The sequence below is a fragment of the Manis pentadactyla genome, chromosome 10, assembly GCF_030020395.1.
Source record: "Manis pentadactyla isolate mManPen7 chromosome 10, mManPen7.hap1, whole genome shotgun sequence".
Taxonomy (NCBI): domain Eukaryota; kingdom Metazoa; phylum Chordata; class Mammalia; order Pholidota; family Manidae; genus Manis; species Manis pentadactyla.
Genome location: NC_080028.1, coordinates 59,938,224 through 59,951,913, shown reverse-complemented (window position 1 = coordinate 59,951,913; position 13,690 = coordinate 59,938,224). Strand labels below are relative to the sequence as shown.

The 13,690-nt window shown below is 41.3% G+C and overlaps 1 long non-coding RNA gene across 2 annotated transcripts in view; it reads right to left on the bottom strand.

The window, feature by feature from the left end:
- LOC130679100 (uncharacterized) overlaps positions 1-13,161 on the bottom strand; it is a 111,037-nt gene extending 97,876 nt beyond the window's left edge. For both annotated transcript variants that reach the window (XR_008992077.1, XR_008992080.1), the window contains exons 1-2: positions 10,422-13,161; positions 7,906-9,617 (exon numbers count right to left, since the gene is read on the bottom strand). This is a non-coding gene — a long non-coding RNA (uncharacterized LOC130679100). The remainder of the gene's footprint in view (positions 1-7,905; positions 9,618-10,421) is intronic.
- Between the last annotated feature and the right edge of the window lie 529 nt (positions 13,162-13,690).

Below are 13,690 nucleotides of genomic sequence, written 5' to 3'. Positions count from 1 at the left end.
TTTAAAAAAGGAAGAGCAATCCCAAATGAACGGTCTAATGTCACAATTATCAAAATTGGAAAAAGAAGAACAAATGAGGCCTAAGGTCAGCAGAAGGAGGGACATAATAAAGATCAGAGAAGAAATAAATAAAATTGAGAAGAATAAAACAATAGCAAAAATCAATGAAACCAAGAGCTGGTTCTTCGAGAAAATAAACAAAATAGATAAGCCTCTAGCCAGACTTATTAAGAGGAAAAGAGAGTCAACACAAATCAACAGTATCAGAAATGAGAAAGGAAAAATCACAACAAATCCCGCAGAAATACAAAGAATTATTAGAGACTACTATGAAAACCTATATGCTAACAAGCTGGGAAACCTAGGAGAAATGGACAACTTCCTAGAAAAATACAACCTTCCAAGACTGACCCAAAAAGAAACAGAAAATCTAAACAGACCAATTACCAGCAACGAAATTGAAGCGGTAATCAAAAAACTACCAAAGAACAAAACCCCCGGGCCAGATGGATTTACCTCGGAATTTTATCAGACATACAGGGAAGACATAATACCCATTCTCCTTAAAGTTTTCCAAGAAATAGAAGAGGAGGGGATACTCCCAAACTCATTCTATGAAGCTAACGTCACCCTAATACCAAAACCAGGCAAAGACACCACCAAAAAAGAAAACTATAGACCAATATCCCTGATGAACGTAGACGCAAAAATACTCAACAAAATTTTAGCAAACCGAATTCAAAAATACATCAAAACCATCGTACACCATGACCAAGTGGGATTCATCCCAGGGATGCAAGGATGGCACAACATTCGAAAGTCCATCAATATCATCCACCACATCAACAAAAAGAAAGACAAAAACCACATGATCATCTCCATAGATGCTGAAAAAGCATTTGACAAAGTTCAACATCCATTCATGATAAAAACTCTCAGCAAAATGGGAATAGAGGGCAAGTACCTCAACATAATAAAGGCCATCTATGAAAAACCCACAGCCAACATTATATTGAATAGCGAGAAGCTGAAAGCATTTCCGCTGAGATCGGGAACTAGACAGGGATGCCCACTCTCCCCACTGTTATTTAACATTGTACTAGAGGTCCTAGCCACGGCAATCAGACAAAACAAAAAAATACAAGGAATCCAGATTGGCAAAGAAGAAGTCAAACTGTCACTATTTGCAGATGACATGATACTGTACATAAAAAACCCTAAAGACTCCACCCCAGAACTACTAGAACTGATATCGGAATACAGCAAAGTTGCAGGATACAAAATCAACACACAGAAATCTGTGGCTTTCCTATATACCAACAATGAACCAACAGAAAGAGAAATCAGGAAAACAACTCCATTCACAATTGCATCAAAAAAAATAAAATACCTAGGAATAAACCTAACCAAAGAAGTGAAAGACTTATATTCTGAAAACTACAAGTCACTCTTAAAAGAAATTAAAGGGGACACTAACAGATGGAAACGCATCCCATGCTCATGGCTAGGAAGAATTAATATCGTCAAAATGGCCATCCTGCCCAAAGCAATATACAGATTTGATGCAATCCCTATGAAACTACCAGCAACATTCTTCAATGAACTGGATCAAATAATTCAAAAATTCATATGGAACCACCAAAGACCCCGAATAGCCAAAGCAATCCTGAGAAAGAAGAATAAAGTAGGGGGGATCTCACTCCCCAACTTCAAGCTCTATTATAAAGCCATAGTAATCAAGACAATTTGGTACTGGCACAAGAACAGAGCCACAGACCAATGGAACAGACTAGAGAATCCAGACATTAACTCAGACATATATGGTCAATTAATATTTGATAAAGGAGCCATGGACATACAATGGCGAAATGACAGTCTCTTCAACAGATGGTGCTGGCAAAACTGGACAGCTACATGTAGGAGAATGAAACTGGACCATCGTCTAACCCCATATACAAAAGTAAACTCAAAATGGATCAAAGACCTGAATGTAAGTCATGAAACCATTAAACTCTTGGAAGAAAACATAGGCACAAACCTCTTAGACATAAACATGAGTGACCTCTTCTTGAACATATCTCCCCGGGCAAGGAAAACAACAGCAAAAATGAACAAGTGGGACTATATTAAGCTGAAAAGCTTCTGTACAGCAAAAGACACCATCAATAGAACAAAAAGAAACCCTACAGTATGGGAGAATATCTTTGAAAATGACACATCCGATAAAGGCTTGACGTCCAGAATATATAAAGAGCTCACACGCCTCAACAAACAAAAAACAAATAACCCAATTAAAAAATGGGCAAAGGAACTGAACAGACGGTTCTCCAAAAAAGAAATACAGATGGCCAACAGACACATGAAAAGATGCTCCACATCGCTAATTATCAGAGAAATGCAAATTAAAACCACAATGAGGTATCACCTCACACCAGTAAGGATGGCTGCCATCCAAAAGACAAACAACAACAAATGTTGGCGAGGCTGTGGAGAAAGGGGAACCCTCCTACACTGCTGGTGGGAATGTAAACTTGTTCAACCATTGTGGAAAGCAGTATGGAGGTACATCAAAATGCTCAAAACAGACTTACCATTTGACCCAGGAATTGCACTCCTAGGAATTTACCCTAAGAATGCAGCAATCAAGTATGAGAAAGATCAGTGCACCCCTATGTTTATCGCAGCACTATTTACAATAGCCAAGAATTGGAAGCAACCTAAATGTCCATCGATAGATGAATGGATAAAGAAGATGTGGTACATATACACAATGGAATACTACTCAGCCATAAGAAAAGGGCAAATCCAACCATTTGCAGCAACATGGATGGAGCTGGAGGGTATTTTGCTCAGTGAAACAAGCCAAGCAGAGAAAGAGAAATACCAAATGATTTCACTCATCTGTGGAATATAAGAACAAAGGAAAAACTGAAGGAACAAAACAGCAGCAGAATCACAGAACTCAAGAATGGACTAACAGGTACCAAAGGGAAAGGGACTGGGGAGGATGGGTGGGTAGGGAGGGATAAGGGGGGGAGAAGTAGGGGGGTATTAAGATTAGCATCCATAGCGGGGTGGGAGAAAGGGGAGGGCTGTACAACACAGAGAAGACAAGTAGTGATTCTACAACAGGTTGCTACGCTGATGGACAGTGACTGTAAAGGAGTATATAGGGGGGACCTGGTATAGGGGAGAGCCTAGTAAACAAAGTATTCGTAAGTATTCGTCATGTAAGTGTAGATTAATGATTAAAAAAAAAAAAATGCAGTTCCTATGTGGTGACCTCTAATGAGTTCTACACAATAATATAAAGGACATATAAAAGTGTAGGCAAAGGGTCTGTTTGTGTTTATACAGAGGATCAAAGCCTAATTTGGCTACCCCGAAAATGAACTAAGAAACGATATGAAAGAGAACTTCCAACATCAGCACTCTCGGGAAGACTCATGCCAGAAGATGATCATCAAAAAACCCCAACAAAGATCCACGCACTGCTACAGCTGTAGATGCACTCATCCCACCAGCTCCTGGACTTGCCATGGGAATGAAGGAGATATCTAAGCTGGCCTGTGCATACAGTAAAACAACAAATTTGACTGGATCTATACTGTTGGAACTCAACCAAGAATTAGGAGAAGTGCAAATTGTAGCGCTCCAAAATCTTACAACTACAGACTATTTACTGTTAAAAGAACATATGGGATGTGAACAGTGCCCAGGAATGGGTTGTTTTAATTCGTCTGATTTTTCTCAAACTATTCAAATTCAGTTAGATAATAACCATCATATCATTGATAAGTTTTCACAAATGCCTAGGGTGCCTAACTGGTTTTCTTGGTTTCACTGGAGATGGCTGGTAATTACAGGTATGCTTTGGTTATGTAACTATACTCCTATTATGTTAATGTGTGTGCGCAATTTAAGTAGTAGCTTAAAATATATACATGCTGAAGTTACTCTACAAGAAGATACGTCAAAGAAATAATCAATCTTCCCATGTTTTCTCCCGCCTGCTACTTCTATAGCTTTTCTTCTTCCTTCCTAATTACAACGAATTCTTAAATAGAATTCGTGCCTCATATCAAATTTACCGAGTATCATAACTCCTCCAAGTGGTAAAGATACCTCAAGACAAATGCTGGGCATAGAAGCCACAGGGCATAAATATGCAAAGAAATAAAAAGCTAACCATTTCAAACAATAAGGCTTCTCTCTCACTTACCAACTTAACATTTCCCTGTGTGGCCCCGGAAGATGACTGGTTAGCCAGAGACGGGTAAGATTCCTCAAGGGAGGAACAACCTAAGACAGGCACAGTCGCTGGGGGGCCATCAGGTGAGAAATTGGGGATCAACAGAGGTGAGGCTTAGAACCTCACCCCCCCTGTTCTGAGAGAAATCTTCTGCATATGTGGATGTTTTATTGCCCTTGTCTAGCTTGGATTAACACATAGTCTACAGGCACACACCTGATCATATACATTTGCTCTCTTACAACACTAAACTATGTTTTCTACCTTTATGTTGTATCTACCTACCACTTCAGCATCTTATTAAAAATAATAATGAGAGAAATGTGGTATCCACATATAAATCAAGTATAAAAATCAAATGTGTATTCATATTTGAACTGACTGTTTATAGTTCATAATGCATGAGCAAAACCAAAAGTTTCTGTGATGACTGCCCTTGTACTGTTCACCATGTAACTTATTCACTATGTAAGAATTTGTTCTCCATGTAAGAACTTGTTCGTTATGCTTCAGAAGATTGGAGACTGACGAAAATTAGGCTTGGGGTGGATTAATGATTGTGCATTGAGCATTGACTCCCCTATACAGAATTTTATTGTTGTTAACAACCATTTGATCAATAAAAATGAGAGATGCCCTAACAACAACAACCAAGAAAAAGTACACACTTCCAATTGTAAAATAAATAAGCAACCGGGATGTAATGTATAGCATAAGGAATATAGTCAAAATATTGTAACAACTTGGTATGGTGATAGCTGGTACTTAGAATTATCATGTATATAAATGTTGAATCACTGTGTTGTACACCTGAAACTAATGTAATGTAATACTGTGTGTCAACTACCCTTCAATAAAAAATAATTATCAAAAAAAAAAAAAAAAAAAAAAAAAAAAGAAATACTTTAAAAAATCCCTGCCCTTTACAGCTTATCTTTCAGTGGAAGAGGAAGATCCTAAGATAAATAAATAAAACACATGATATGTAAAACAGTAGTAAGTGCTAAGTTCAAGACGATGCTGGGAAAGGAGAAAGGAAGTACTGGCAGTGGAGGTGGGCAATTTTAGGCAGGCTAGTCAGGGATGGCCTAAACAGAAAGGTGACATTCAGTAAGACCCTTAAGTGAGGGATGAGCCATGCAAATATCTGGGGGAAATCTTTCCAAGCAGAAGAAAAGATAACTAAAAAAGCCCCAAGGCAAGCATGTGCCTGGATGTGAAAGAACAGCAAGGTCCAAGTAGTAAAGCAGGAAGAGCATCAGCAGAGGGCAGAGACAGAATGGGCTCAGCACAGGGGTGGTCTTAGAGACACAGCGTAGACTTTGACGTTTATTCTGAGTGAGATGGAAAGATGCTGGAAGGTTTTGAGCACAGGATTCCCATAACCTGACTTGGATTTTAGATCAATCACTTTGGCTGTCATGTTATCAATAGACTGAATGGAAGTAAGAACAAAAGTAGAGGCTAAAAAATACAAAACAGAGTGTAGAGACCAGTTAGAAAGCTATTGCAATAATCTAGGCAAGAAATAATGATGGCTTGGCCAGGTTATTAGCAGTAGGAGTGGAAAGAAGTGGTTGTACTCTGGAAATACTTTGAAGGTAAAGCCAACAGGTTTCACTGATAAATTAGATGTGGGATGTGAGAGATAAAAGGAAATCAAAGATGGCTTCAAGGTTTTGGTCTGAGAAACTTGAAAAATGGAGTTGTCATTTATTGAGATAAGGAAGATGGCAGAAGAAGCAAGTTTCAAGGAGAGAAAATGAAGAATTCAGTGTTGGACTTACTAAGTTTGAAGTATTTGTTAAATATCCCCCTGGAGAAGTTGAACAGGCATTTGGACACATAAATGAATCTGGAGTTCAAGGAAGAGGACTAAGGTAAATGTGAAATTGGAAGTAATCAGAGTAATAAATGGAAATTAAAGCTATGAGACTGGATAAAACCACCAAGACAGCAAGTGTAGAAAGAAAAGAGACAAGGTTTACACCCTGATCCTTGGTGCTTGCCAATGTCTAAGGCAGTGAAAAAGAACCAAGCAGGAGTCTGACAGGAGCTACCAGAGAAGCAGATGGAAAACCAGGCAGTGTGAAGTCCTGGCTGCCAGGTGAAGTGGTTATTCCAAGGAGAGTGATCAGGTGCTGCTGATGGGTCAGGCAAGAGTAATGGCCTTTGGATTTAACAAGTGGAGGCTGCTGATAGGTCAGGCAAGAGCGATGGCCTTAGATTTAACAATGCAGAGGCCATTTGTTGATCTTGTAAGAAGAGTTTTCTTGGAATGGGTCAAGAGATACCTTGGTGGGGTAAAAGCCTGGCTGGAGTGAATTCAAGGGACTTGGAGGAGAGAAAATGGACATATCAAGTGTAATTTACTCTTGGCTATATAAGGAAGAAGAGAAGGGATGGTGTCTTGCCAAAGGGTTTCTGCCCCGGGCAAGTTTGCTATGGATTCATTGTGACAAAGAAATCGACAGCAAAACGTTCTTGGGATGAAAGGGTTATACACGACTTTATTTCCAGGTGGCAGGTCAGTCACTAAAATCTCATTCACTCAAAAGTCTGAATGCAGCAAGCCAGTCTGTCTCTCTGCCTCTGGGCCCCTCCGTTTGCACAGCCATCTTCTGGGCCCCTATGCAGCTGTCCTCTGGGCCTCTGCCTGCACAGACATCCCACACAGCTGTCCTCTGGGCCTCTCTGCACAGTTCTCCCACACAGCCATCCTCTGGGCCTCTGTCCTTGGCACTGCTACCACTCCAGCCTCTGCTTAGCTCTCCTGCAGCCTTGCAGCCCTGCCACCATATCACGCACAGAGCACTGGGAGGAGCTCTTTGTATAGAGTCAACAGCCATGTATTGCCCACAGGTGTGCAGTGAGCTAGTCAACCAGGGCCAGGTGAGAATCCTGGCCACAGGAACTCTTATTTTATCCACAGATGGTAACTGGTGAAGAAATGGGATCAAGAGAATGTTGTTGCTGTTTTTCACAGAAGTGCAGAGTATTTGCAGGCTGCCAGAAATAATCTAGCAGAGAGGGAAATATTATGGTGCAAGAGGACAGGGCAGAGCTGCTGAGCCAGTCAATGAGGAGGTGAGGGAAGATGGGATCTAGTGCAACAATGGAGGGGCTGACCTTCATGAGGGCCATGCACACCGGAGTTAACAGGACAGAAGACTGAACACACGTACAAGTAATGGGTCAATTTAGCTATGTGTACCTGGGGAAGTTCTCTTCAGACTGTTCCAGTTTTGCAGAAAACTGGAAAGTAAAGTAGGAAGCAAGTCATCTGCTAGAGTGAGAATGGGAAGGTATTGGAGGTCTGAGGGGAGGAAAATATAAAATACTCAAGAGACTGAAAACACAGATAAACAAGAGAAATGTACTGTCTGCCACAAATTTAAAATGAACTCAATCAACTTAGCTGTGTGTTTTTATCCAAACTCTTTCAGCTGCACTGGTACAGGTGCAGAATAGACCTAAGAGCAGTTGAAAATAATGGGGAAAGAAGCCAAATTGGGATGACTTGAAGAGGAAATGGAATGTGAGGATGTAGAGATCCCAGATTTAGTCAACTTTTTTCTAGAAGTCTTAATGTAAAGCATGGCTCTGAAATGATACAATATTTGGAGGGGAATGTGGAATTGGGAAATACAGACCTTCTCTTGAAGGAGGGAGATCAGGTTCTCTACTCTGAGGGCTTCTTTTTCCTGAAAGATGAGGTCATTAACTGAGAAGTAGGCAGATGTGGGCCAGCTGGGGGCAAGAGGTGACGGCATGCCATCACTGTCATCAGCAGGTCAGTGTGTTTCCTGTGGGAGCACAGTAGGATTCCTGGACATTGTCAAGTGCTCATTTGAACTTTTAATCCAGAATTTAAAGGTAAAACAGTCAATGTAAAATTAAAGTTAAAGGAGTCAGTCTGGTTCTATCCTTTTTTCAGCAAGTAGCTACTGAGAAGGTAAAGAGATAGGTTCGACTTCTTCTTGTAGGGAAACCTGCAAGTTGACAGAGCTTCATCCATGAAAAATATCCAGTCTCTAGAACCAAGGGTGGCAGAAAGGGGAACCAGAAGGTGACACCACATGTGTTATTCTGACTGCTGATCCCTTTAAATGAGTTTCTATTTTAAGAACCTAGATGTCAATGGTGCTTAATTTAATCAGCTTCTTGCAGGTTAAAAGGAAATTGGAAATCTTCTTGAATACTGAGACAAGTTTTCATTAGAAGCTCAGACTAATGGACTAAGGGTGTTGTAGGGCAAAGGAGGATGACTTATTGATTTATCCCAAAAGACAGTTATGACCCCACAGGACAAATTCTTTGGCTTGGACCCTGTTTATTTAGATCCTAACAGGATATTCTAGTTACTTATCTCAGAATCTCTCCCTTATTTCAAGCTATCATTTGTAGCACTGGCCTGCAGAATCATCCCTGATGATCAGTCCTGACCTTTAGTACAAGGAGGTTTTGGAGCAGTAGCTCAGAATTCAATGGAAGCTAACCTCCTTACTGTGGCATGTAAGGCCTTTTGTAATATGGCTTCAGACTACTTTTCTAGGTTCATTTCCCCCTATTCCACCTATACCAGGCTGTTTGTAGGTACTTGATGATTCATATTTCCAAGCAATTTCCCCTCTCCACCAAGAATACCCTTCAATGACTTGTCCACTTAGCAGTTGTTATTGTTCCCTCAAGTCTCCTCAAATACCACGTCTTCAAGCTTTCTCTGGTTCCCTTTATCCTTAGCTGCCCATCAGCATTTAATATCTGGTTCTATAAGCACTTATCACATCATGCTATGATTTATGTATTTGTCTATCACAATATTCCTTGAGGGGCTGTGTCAAATTTATCTCTGTAGGTCCCGCACTTAACCCAATGTGCTACATATGATAAGCACTTTGCTCACAAATAACAGCATTAGATCCAACTTTCAGAGAAAAATAACAGTGCTAGAAACAGAGTTTCCACCTTTTTCCTAAGATCAAGCCCTAAACTTGGTTCAAGATCTGTAGTGTCTGAGAAGTCAGTATGGTGAAGTCATTAAGGGGGTTCTACTCAGAGACCTGGATTTCAAACTCAGCTCCACCACTTATTAACGAAGTACCTCTTTGTGCCTCAGTTTACTCATATATTTAATGATGAAAATAAGAGAATCCACTTCACAGGGTTACTATAAATTTCAGTGCACGCATGTGCTTAGCTCAGTGTTTTCAGGGCTTGGCACATAATGGGCAATAAATTAATTATCATAATCATTATTATGAACTATAATTATCTGGAAGCTAGATTCTTGCTGATTTGTCTATGCCTGGACCCTTGTCTTGAATTCTTAAGCATTCTATTTCCTCACTGCATTCATCTCTGCCTTGCATTCCTTTCCTACTCTCCCCTCACCTCTTCCAAACTACCATCCCACCACAGGATGTCTGGTCTTTCTAGAGGCAGGACCCCAGCACCTCATTAGGCAACCTCTAAACACTATCTCCCTGCGGTTCCCTCTATACCTGTGTGTCTCTGCAGGCACTGGCATCTCCTCCTGACTCTCACTGCTTCTGGGCTTCTGTCCCTAGTTGTCTGGACACAAGTCTCAGCCTTCCTTCTCTGCCTCCATCCCCAGGGTCACCCCAATCAAGCTTTTCCAGCTCCTCTGTTCTGCAACAAAGTGCCATGGTTAATTGGCCACAGTGTATATTTTGCATTTGCCCTGCACACTTTTTGCTGAATAGTAATGATCAGTCCTATGACTGCCCATAAGAGTGTGTTGACCCAGTTAAATTCTTTTCCTACTAGGACCCTCAGCTATCCTTCGGCAATATCCAAAAGTCTTCCATTTACCACATTATTGGCAGTCCCAACCAAATCACACACATTAGATATACTACACCAAAGCCATCTGAAGAGCCCAATCATTTCATCCTAGCTGGAGCTTGGAAGAAAAAGCATTCTGGCTGTGGTGGATTGTAGTTAAACGTGTTATGGCTTTGTCTTTTTATTCAATGAATTTCACAACCAGAACTTCAGGCCCATGCAATATCTCCACCCAACTAGCAAATAATCTGAGGAAACTAGTGGGTTTATAGCAGATGTAAATATGTGAAAATAAGGAGAAGCCCAGATTCTGAATGCTTCCCAAGTCTCACAGTTAGAAACTTTGCCCAGTCTGTTTAACCTTAAGTCTTGGTCAGTTGAAACAGCAAATTTAGCAGAGAGAAAGAGAGAGGGAGAAGGAAAGAGAACAAAAGCTGCCCTGGAACTGATCATTCCTGGATAAACAGATTACCCTTAAAACAGAGCTACGGTAAGTTGATTAAACAAGACACTTACTTCCATATCATCAAATGAGTTAATAATTTTATCTACAAGACTATTTTTAATTAATTTTTATTCTCACAGAGTGTTACTATATTGTGCAAATTTGTATGGGCCTATAAGAAATCATTTCATACATAATGCTTATGTTCTATTTATACAATTATATTTTATAAATGAAGACACATTTTTAGAACCAAGGGCTTCTTGTAATGTGAAATAAAATTCTTGTAGTACCAAAGATACATTTCCTGCAAAACCAAAGGGAAGCTATTTTATTTATTTCCTATACAGAGAAATCGTAAGTCAATAAAATTATTCCACTCATCGTACTAGTGGTTAGTTAACCTGATATAGGAGAGGAGGTAAGGCCTGGAGGGAGAAAAATCAGTTTCAACATTTTGAGTGATGGTTGTTCAACTATCACAATTCCTCTCCTTCATATTAAAATGCAGCATACATGAAAGGGACTGTATCATTCTTCCCTGTTTCGCAAAAGATGTCATCCAGACAGCCTGGAGCAGGTAGAGGAAGAGCCCAGCTCTCTCCTAGGGCTTCAGTTTTAAGGCTCCATGAGGATTGGGGTAGAGATTCGCTACACATCTGCATTCCAGCAACCCACTCCCACATGAAGCTGCTATTCCCAAGTGCCTGTTACTAAATATAGAGCTTGCACTGTAGACTGACAGAAGAGCTCCTGCTGTGTACACCAGGAGCCGAATTTTCCCTTCACACACTCCTAATATGGTAAGCCCTGCAGCCTATCAGCCTGGGAGCACTGGAGGGAGACCAGTGCTGTGCTCTGTGTGCCTTAAGGTTAACCCTTTTGTGGAAGGCAGAATGGAAGGCAGACCACTGTTTGCTTCAGTTCTCTGGTTACTAATAATCACAAGTCAAGTCAAATGATCTGGAAACCAGGATACAGTCCCGCTTCCAGATAGCAGTGTTTGCAGGCAATAAGCATTAGAGCAAGGAAGCAGGGCAACATAAACTTCCTGTACCTCATGGGTCACTGAAATGAATCAGGAAAAATAAAGGAAAAAGAAAAAAAATGCTCAGGCAGGTGGGAATGGCAGTAGGAAAGAGGAGAGCACAGGGACTGACTGTGTGTGTGCTGTCACAGCCGTGCTGCCCATGACAAAGAGGAAAGCAGCTGTCCGTGCCAGCTTTCTATAACAGACCCAGCAGCGAGTAGAGTGAAGGAATGGGTCCCGGGGCCACTGGATACACTTCCCAACCCACTGGAAAGCCCACCATCCCAAGGAATGGGCCATCTGGTGCCTCAGAGTATTTACCAAGAACCAGAGGACTATGGCCCTTGCAGAACTAATAAGGGCCAGGCAGTGGTTAGATAATTAATGTTCCTAATAACTTGCTGAAGTGTTAGGATGAAATACAAAAAGCCTCTTCCTCTTTTTCCTTGGGGTGGAGTCAGGCACCACCGTGGCAGCTTCCCACTAGGTGGCCTTTGGGACTGGCGAGTTCCTTTTTGGGAGGAGGTGATGTACAATCAAAAACCAAGTTAAGTTTCAAGATGTCTTCATCATGTTGATTCTTGCTGCCCCGTCTCAGTGCTCCCCTGGCTTCCATAATTTGATAGGAAGGTTATGAGTGTCCAGGAGCCTAGGAAGGCTAAGGGCTCTTTAAACAGTATAAAGTATTTATTTCCTGAGGGGTCAAATGTGAGAATGCATGGATGTGGGCTGGCCCCACTGCCTGCTCTTCTGCAGTGATGGCAGCATCAGCAGCTGGCCAAATATACAAGCTTATTTACCTTTTGGAACCCTACATTATAAAAAAGCTTTCCACATTTTATTTTGTCAGGCCAGAGTTCCCCAGGAAGTACATTCTTATAAGAGGTCTCTAAATTAGAAGCGAGACAGTGGTTGGGCTTATTTGTGACAAGCCATGCACTAAATGTCTATTAGATACCATTCTTGCTAGTGAGGTTGTGTACATGGTATGACTTTGCCTGCTCTTCTTCTCCACCCATATATGTCTGTTCCACCTGTCACTGCCTCTCTGAGGGGGCTGAGGACTCCACGCCATATGTCCAGGGTGGCTTTCAAGTGGCATGATTAGACAGGGCTCCTAAAAGTCTCAGGTTGCCAATGGGTGTCCTATTGAGGGCCGAGCTCTAGGGGGCTATGGAGGAAAGTCCCCCTTCTCACACAGGTAGGACGTGTCCTGACATAGCTGAGACCTGCCTCTCTGGCAGGTCTGGGTAATGAATAAAGAGAGACAGCCAACCAGAGCTTCCGCTTGGCTGCCACACAACTCTCTGGCCACTGGCTGTCCTGTTACCTCTGCACTCCATCATCTCCTCCCCGGAACCCTAAGTCTGGTGCTTTCAGGTCACATACCGCCTAAAGCTCTCTGTGCTCCAAGAAAGAGTGGGGGGAGCAAGATCTTCTGCTGTCCCCACCCTCAGTCCCCTAACCATGATTTTCTTTTCCAGCTTTATTATTTCATAAACTCCTAAGTGGGATTCTCAGTTCCCCTAGGAACTTTTGTTTTGGATTCAAATGAAACCCCATTAGTAATTGTTTCCTGATACAAGAACCAGTTTAGGATATTTCAGAGGCAGAAACAAACCTGGAAAGAATCACTTTCCTTTATGGTTTTTGGATACAATAATCCTAATTCTCCTTACATCACTGTGGGTCCTCTAGCTACTACAAAAAGTGTCAGGAAACACGGTGAAGGGAAAAAAAGCATGAAAATTAATATATAAGATCTTATTTTGTACCAGCTGATATACCTATAGACTCTATTCCAAAAGGAATTAATAATATCCAATTGGCAGAAAAGGAATACTGGAAGTTTAAAAAGCATTATTTTCAATAAAGCATAGATTAAAAACTCTTTGTCAGAACTGCCCCTATTTGCAATCCATGTCTGGGGAGGTGGGGAGGAAGGTGGACACTTCTCTAGAGTTCTTCTTTCAGTGGTCAGAGTTAACTTCACTAATTATAAACTCCAAGCTACAACTGAACTCTAGCCCACCTGCCCCACCGAACCCAGGGACAGGGGAGAGACCTTAACTCAAAGGTTGATACTGTTTTGATGCTTTGCATCTCCTTAGTATCAGGCCCTAAGAAAATGTGGGTCATGAACCTAACATGCTAA